We start from the raw sequence: 6,570 nt of genomic DNA, 5'->3' as shown, positions 1-6,570 counted from the left end.
ACCATGCATCCACTCACTTAACCACCTATGCACTCGCCCATCTATGCAATGACTCATTCAACCATGCATCCACTTACTTAACCACCCATGTACTCGCCCATCTATGCAATGACTCATTCAACCATGCATCCACTCACTTAACCACCTATGCACCCGCTCATCCATGCAATGACTCATTCATCGATGCATCCACTCACCTCACCACCTATGCACTCGTCCAACCATGCAATGACTCATTCATCCATGCATCCACTCACCTCACCACCTATGCACTCGCCCATCCATGCAATGACTCATTCATCCATGCATCCACTCACCTCAGCACCCATACACTCACCCATCCATGCAATGACTCATTCAACCATGCATCCACTCACCTCAGCACCCATGCACTCGCCCATCCATGCAATGACTTATTCAACCATGCATCCACTCACCTAACCACCCATGCACTCGCCCATCCATGCAACGACTCATTCAGCCATGCATCCACTCACCTCACCACCCATGCACTCGCCCATCTATGCAATTACTCATTCAACCATGCATCCACTCACCTCACCACCCATGCACTCGCCCATCCATGCAATGACTCATTCAACCATGCATCCACTCACCTCACCACCCATGCACTCGCCCATCCATGCAACGACTCATTCAGCCATGCATCCACTCACCTCACCACCCATGCACTCGCCCATCTATGCAATGACTCATTCAACCATGCATCCACTCACCACCCATGCACTCGCCCATCCATGCAATGACTCATTCAACCATGCATCCACTCACCTCAGCACCCATGCACTCGCCCCTCCATGCAATGTCTCATTCAACCATGCATCCACTCACCTAACCACCCATGCACTCGCCCATCTATGCAATGACTCATTCAACCATGCATCCACTCACCTCACCACCCATGCACTCGCCCATCTATGCAATGACTCATTCAACCATGCATCCACTCACCTCACCACCCATGCACTCGCCCATCTATGCAATTCAACCATTCAACCATGCATCCACTCACCGAACCACCCATGCACTCGCCCCTCTATGCAATGACTCATTCAAGCATGCATCCACTCACCTCAGCACCCATGCACTCGCCCCTCTATGCAATGACTCATTCAACCATGCATCCACTCACCTCACCACCCATGCACTCGCCCATCTATGCAATGACTCATTCAACCATGCATCCACTCACCTCACCACCCATGCACTCGCCCATCTATGCAATGACTCATTCAACCATGCATCCACTCACCGAACCACCCATGCCCTCGCCCATCTATGCAATGACTCATTCATCCATGCATCCACTCACCGAACCACCCATGCCCTCGCCCATCTATGCAATGACTCATTCATCCATGCATCCACTCACCGAACCACCCATGCCCTCGCCCATCTATGCAATGACTCATTCATCCATGCATCCACTCACCTCTCCCCCCATGCACTCGCCCATCTATGCAATGACTCATTCATCTATATGCACGGGCAGTTATGCACCCATTCATTCCTCGTCTATCCTCTCACTCACACATCTGTTCATCCAATCACTGACTCACCTGCACATTCAACTGCTCACAAGCCTTCACACCAACCAAAGGCGCCAATCTATAAAGAATCACAAAACTTTTTTTAAAGGTTTCCAAATCTACTTTACTGCTTGCTGCCACGGGGAGGTTAAGAAATGCTTTGAGGTTCAAGTTATTATCTATCATTCTGGGCATTCCCTTATTTTTTATGAAACACTTTAAGTGAGTCAGGCAGCTGCTCTTAATGTTTGAAGCAGAGGAAGAAAAGCAGAAGTGTCACTTCCCTTGGAGGGTGGGCGGAGAATCCGCTGCCATGACGTGGGTCTGCCGCCGGAAGTGGCGTTTAGAGAAGTCTCTGCCTTTCATCCTCAAGGAGGGGTGATGCTGATGGACCTCGAGGCGCTGCAGCGTGGAGGGAATGATGGGCAGAAGAGAGATCTGTTGTTAGAGCCACAACTTCAGCAGAGCTGAGGATATCACAGCCGCCTCTTGATGTGAGTAAAATGAAGAAAAACAAATGTTTGAGGATGAAGGGCCCGGGATGCGCTGGGTATATTGTACTGAGTGTGATGGTGCCAGGCGAGGCTCCCTCTGGCTCGGGATGCCCTGGGTATATTGTACTGAGTGTGATGGTGCCCGGCGAGGCTCCCTCGGGATGCCCTGGGTATATTGTACTGAGTGTGATGGTGCCAGGCGAGGCTCCCTCTGGCTCGGGATGCCCTGGGTATATTGTACTGAGTGTGATGGTGCCAGGCGAGGCTCCCTCTGGCTCGGGATGCCCTGGGTATATTGTACTGAGTGTGATGGTGCCAGGCGAGGCTCCCTCGGGCCTGGGTTGCCCTGAGTATATTGTACTGAGTGTGATGGTGCCAGGCAAGGCTCCCTCGGGCCCGGAAATGATGTGGGCATATTGTACTGAGTGTTATGGTGCCAGACGAGGCTCCCTCGGGCCTGGGATGCCCTGGGCATATTGTACTGATTGTGATGCTGCCAGGCGAGGTTCCCTCTGGCCTGGAATGCCCTGGGTATATTGTACTGAGTGTGATGGTGCCAGGCGAGGCTCCCTCTGGCCCGGGATGCCTTGGGTATATTGTACTCAGTGTGATGGTGCCAGACGAGGCTCCCTCTGGCCCGGGTTGCCATAGGTATATTGTTCTGAGTGTGATGGTGCCAGGCGAGGTTCCCTCGGGCCTGGGATGCCCTGGGTATATTGTACTGAGTGTGATGGTGCCAGGCGAGGCTCGCTCTGGCCCGGGATGCCCTGGGTATATTGTACTGAGTGTGATGGTGCCAGGCGAGGCTCCCTCTGGCTCGGGATGCCCTGGGTATATTGTACTGAATGTGATGGTGCCAGGCGAGGCTCCCTCGGGCCTGGGTTGCCCTGAGTATATTGTACTGAGTGTGATGGTGCCAGGAAAGGCTCCCTCGGGCCCGGAAATGATGTGGGCATATTGTACTGAGTGTGATGGTGCCAGACGAGGCTCCCTCGGGCCTGGGATGCCCTGGGTATATTGTAGTGAGTGTGATGGTGCCAGGCAAGGCTCCCTCTGGCCCGGGATGCCCTGGGTTTATTGTACTGAGTGTGATGGTGCCAGACGAGGCTCCCTCGGGCCTGGGATGCCCTGGGTATATTGTACTGAGTGTGATGGTGCCAGGCGAGGCTCCCTCGGGCAGGGATGCCCTGGGTATATTGTACTGAGTGTGATGGTGCCAGGCGAGGCTCCCTCGGGCAGGGATGCCCTGGGTATATTGTACTGAGTGTGATGGTACCAGGCAAGGCTCCCTCTGGCCTGGGATGCCCTGGGTATATTGTACGGAGTGTGATGGTGCCAGGTGAGGCTCCCTCTGGCCTGGGTTGCCCTGAGTATATTGTACTGAGTGTGATGGTGCCAGGCAAGGCTCCCTAAGGGCCCGGAAATTATGTGGGCATATTGTACTGAGTGTGATGGTGCCAGGCGAGGCTCCCTCTGGCCTGGGATACCCTGGGTATATTGTACTGAGTGTGATGGTGCCAGGTGTGGCTCCCTCAGGCCCGGGATGCCCTGGGTATATTGTACTAAGTGTGATGGTGCCAGGTGAGGCTCCCTCGGGATGCCCTGGGTATATTGTACTGAGTGTGATGGTGCCAGGCGCTCCCTCTGCCCAGGGATTCCCTGGGTATATTGTAGTGAGTGTGATGGTGCCAGGCGAGGCTCCCTCTGGCCTGGGATGCCCTGGGTATATTATACTGAGTGTGGTGGTGCCAGGCGAGGCTCCCTCTGGCCTGGGATGCCCTGGGTATATTGTACTGAGTGTGATGGTGCCAGGCAAGGCTCCCTCTGACCCGGGATGCGTTGGGTATATTGTACTGAGTGTGATGGTGCCAGGCAAGGCTCCCTCTCGCCCGGGATGCGCTAGGTATATTGTACTGAGTGTGGTGGTGCCAGGCGAGGCTCCCTCTGGCTCGGGATGCCCTGGGTATATTTTACTGAGTGTGATGGTGCCAGGCGCTCCCTCTGCCCAGGGATGCCCTGGGTATATTGTACTGAGTGTGATAGTGCCAGGTAAGGCTCCCTCTGGCTGGGATGCCCTGGGTATATTGTACTGAGTGTGATGGTGCCATGCGAGGCTCCCTCTGGCCTGGGATGCCCTGGGTATATTGTACTGAGTGTGATGGTGCCAGGCGAGGCTCCCTCTGGCTGGGATGCCCTTGGTATATTGTACTGAGTGTGATGGTGCCAGGCGAGGCTCCCTCTGGCCTGGGATGCCCTTGGTATATTGTACTGAGTGTGGTGGTACCTTGCGAGGCTCCCTCTGGCCTGGGATGCCCTGGGTATATTGTACTGAGTGTGATGGTGCCAGGCGAGGCTCCCTCTGGCCTGGGATGCCCTGGGTATATTGTACTGAGTGTGATGGTGCCAGGCGAGGCTCCCTCTGGCAGGGATGCCCTGTGTATATTGTACTGAGTGTGATGGTGCCAGGCAAGGCTCCCTCTGACCCGGGATGCGTTGGGTATATTGTACTGAGTGTGATGGTGCCAGGTGAGGCTCGCTCTGGCCCGGGATGCCCTGGGTATATTGTAGTGAGTGTGATGGTGCCAGGTGAGGCTCCCTCTGGCCCGGGATGCCCTGGGTATATTGTACTGAGTGTGATGGTGCCAGGCGAGGCTCCCTCGGACCTGGGATGCCCTGGGTATATTGTACTGAGTGTGATGGTGCCAGCCGAGGCTCCCTCTGGCCTGGGATGCCCTGGGTATATTGTACTGAGTGTGATGGTGCCAGGCGAGGCTCCCTCTGGCCTGGGATGCCCTGGGTATATTGTACTGAGCGTGATGCTGCCAGGCGAGGCTCCCTCTGGCCTGGGATGCCCTGGGAATATTGTACTGAGTGTGATTGTGCCAGGTGAGGCTCCATCTGGCAGAGGATGCCCTGGGTATATTGTACTGAGTGTGATGGTACCAGGCGAGGCTCCCTCTGGCCTAGGATGCCCTGGGTATATTGTACTGAGTGTGAAGGTGCCAGGCGAGGCTCCCTCTGGCTCGGGATGCCTGGGTATATTGTACTGAGTGTGATGGTGCCAGGCAAGGCTCCCTCGGGCCTGAGATGCCCTGGGTATATTGTACTGAGTGTGATGGTGCCAGGCGAGGCTCCCTCTGGCCTGGGATGCCCTGGGCATATTGTACTGAGTGTGATGCTGCCAAGCGAGGCTCCCTCTGGCCTGGGATGCCCTGGGAATACTGTACTTAGAGTGATGGTGCTAGGCGAGGCTCCCTCTGGCCTGGGATGCCCTGGGTATATTGTACTGAGTGTGATGGTGCCAGGCGAGGCTCCCTCTGGCTCGGGATGCCTGGGTATATTGTACTGAGTGTGATGGTGCCAGTTAAGGCTCCCTCTGGCCCGGGATGCCCTGGGTATATTATAGTGAGTGTGATGGTGCTAGGCGAGGCTCCCTCTGGCCTGGGATGCCCTGGGTATATTGTACTGAGTGTGATGGTGCCAGGCGAGGCTCCCTCTGGCTCGGGATGCCTGGGTATATTGTACTGAGTGTGATGGTGCCAGGCAAGGCTCCCTCTGGCCCGGGATGCCCTGGGTATATTGTACTGAGTGTGATGGTGCCAGGCGAGGCTCCCTCGGGCAGGGATGCCCTGGGTATATTGTACTGAGTGTGATGGTGCCAGGCGAGGTTCCCTCGGGCCTGGGATGCCCATGGTATATTGTACTGAGTGTGATGGTGCCAGGCGAGGCTCCCTGTGGCCCGGGATGCCCTGGGTATATTGTACTCAGTGTGATGGTGCCAGACGAGGCTCCCTCTGGCCCGGGTTGCCATGGGTATATTGTTCTGAGTGTGATGGTGCCAGGCGAGGTTCCCTCGGGCCTGGGATGCCCTGGGTATATTGTACTGAGTGTGATGGTGCCAGGCGAGGCTCGCTCTGGCCCGGGATGCCCTGGGTATATTGTACTGAGTGTGATGGTGCCAGGCGAGGCTACCTCTGGCCCGGGATGCCCTGGGTATATTGTACTGAGTGTGATGGTGCCAGACGAGGCTCCCTCTGGCTGGGATGCCCTGGGTATATTGTACTGAGTGTGATGGTGCCAGGCGAGGCTCCCTCTGGCTCGGGATGCCCTGGGTATATTGTACTGAGTGTGATGGTGCCCGACGAGGCTCCCTCTGGCTGGGATGCCCTGGGTATATTGTACTGAGTGTGATGGTGCCAGGCGATGCTCCCTCTGGCCTGAGATGCCCTGGGTATATTGTACTGAGTGTGATGGTGCCAGGGGCGGCTCCCTCCTGCCCGGGATGCCCTGGGTATATTGTACTGAGTGTGATGGCACCAGGCAAGGCTCCCTCTGGCCTGTGATGCCCAGAGTATATTGTACTGAGTGTGATGGTGCCAGGCGAGGCTCCCTCTGGCTCAGGATGCCCTGGGTATATTGTACTGAGTGTGATGGTGCCAGACGAGGCTCCCTCTGGCTGGGATGCCCTGGGTATATTGTACTGAGTGTGATGGTGCCAGGTGAGGCTCCCTCTGGCTCGGGATGCC

At 56.1% G+C, this 6,570-nt stretch overlaps 1 protein-coding gene across 1 annotated transcript in view; it reads left to right on the top strand.

Moving 5' to 3' along the window:
- The first annotated feature begins 1,922 nt into the window (after window positions 1–1,922).
- The window catches only part of LOC144827206 (uncharacterized), a 70,151-nt gene continuing 65,503 nt past the window's right edge, over window positions 1,923–6,570 (top strand). Inside the window, exon 1 of the mRNA XM_078685628.1 lies at window positions 1,923–2,044. The gene's annotated coding sequence lies outside the window, so the exon portion shown is untranslated. The remainder of the gene's footprint in view (window positions 2,045–6,570) is intronic.

Source organism: Lissotriton helveticus, chromosome 1_1, assembly GCF_964261635.1.
Source record: "Lissotriton helveticus chromosome 1_1, aLisHel1.1, whole genome shotgun sequence".
Lineage (NCBI taxonomy): Eukaryota > Metazoa > Chordata > Amphibia > Caudata > Salamandridae > Lissotriton > Lissotriton helveticus.
The sequence above is the reverse complement of the archived record's forward strand: the minus strand, read 5'-3'. Positions and strand labels throughout refer to the sequence as shown.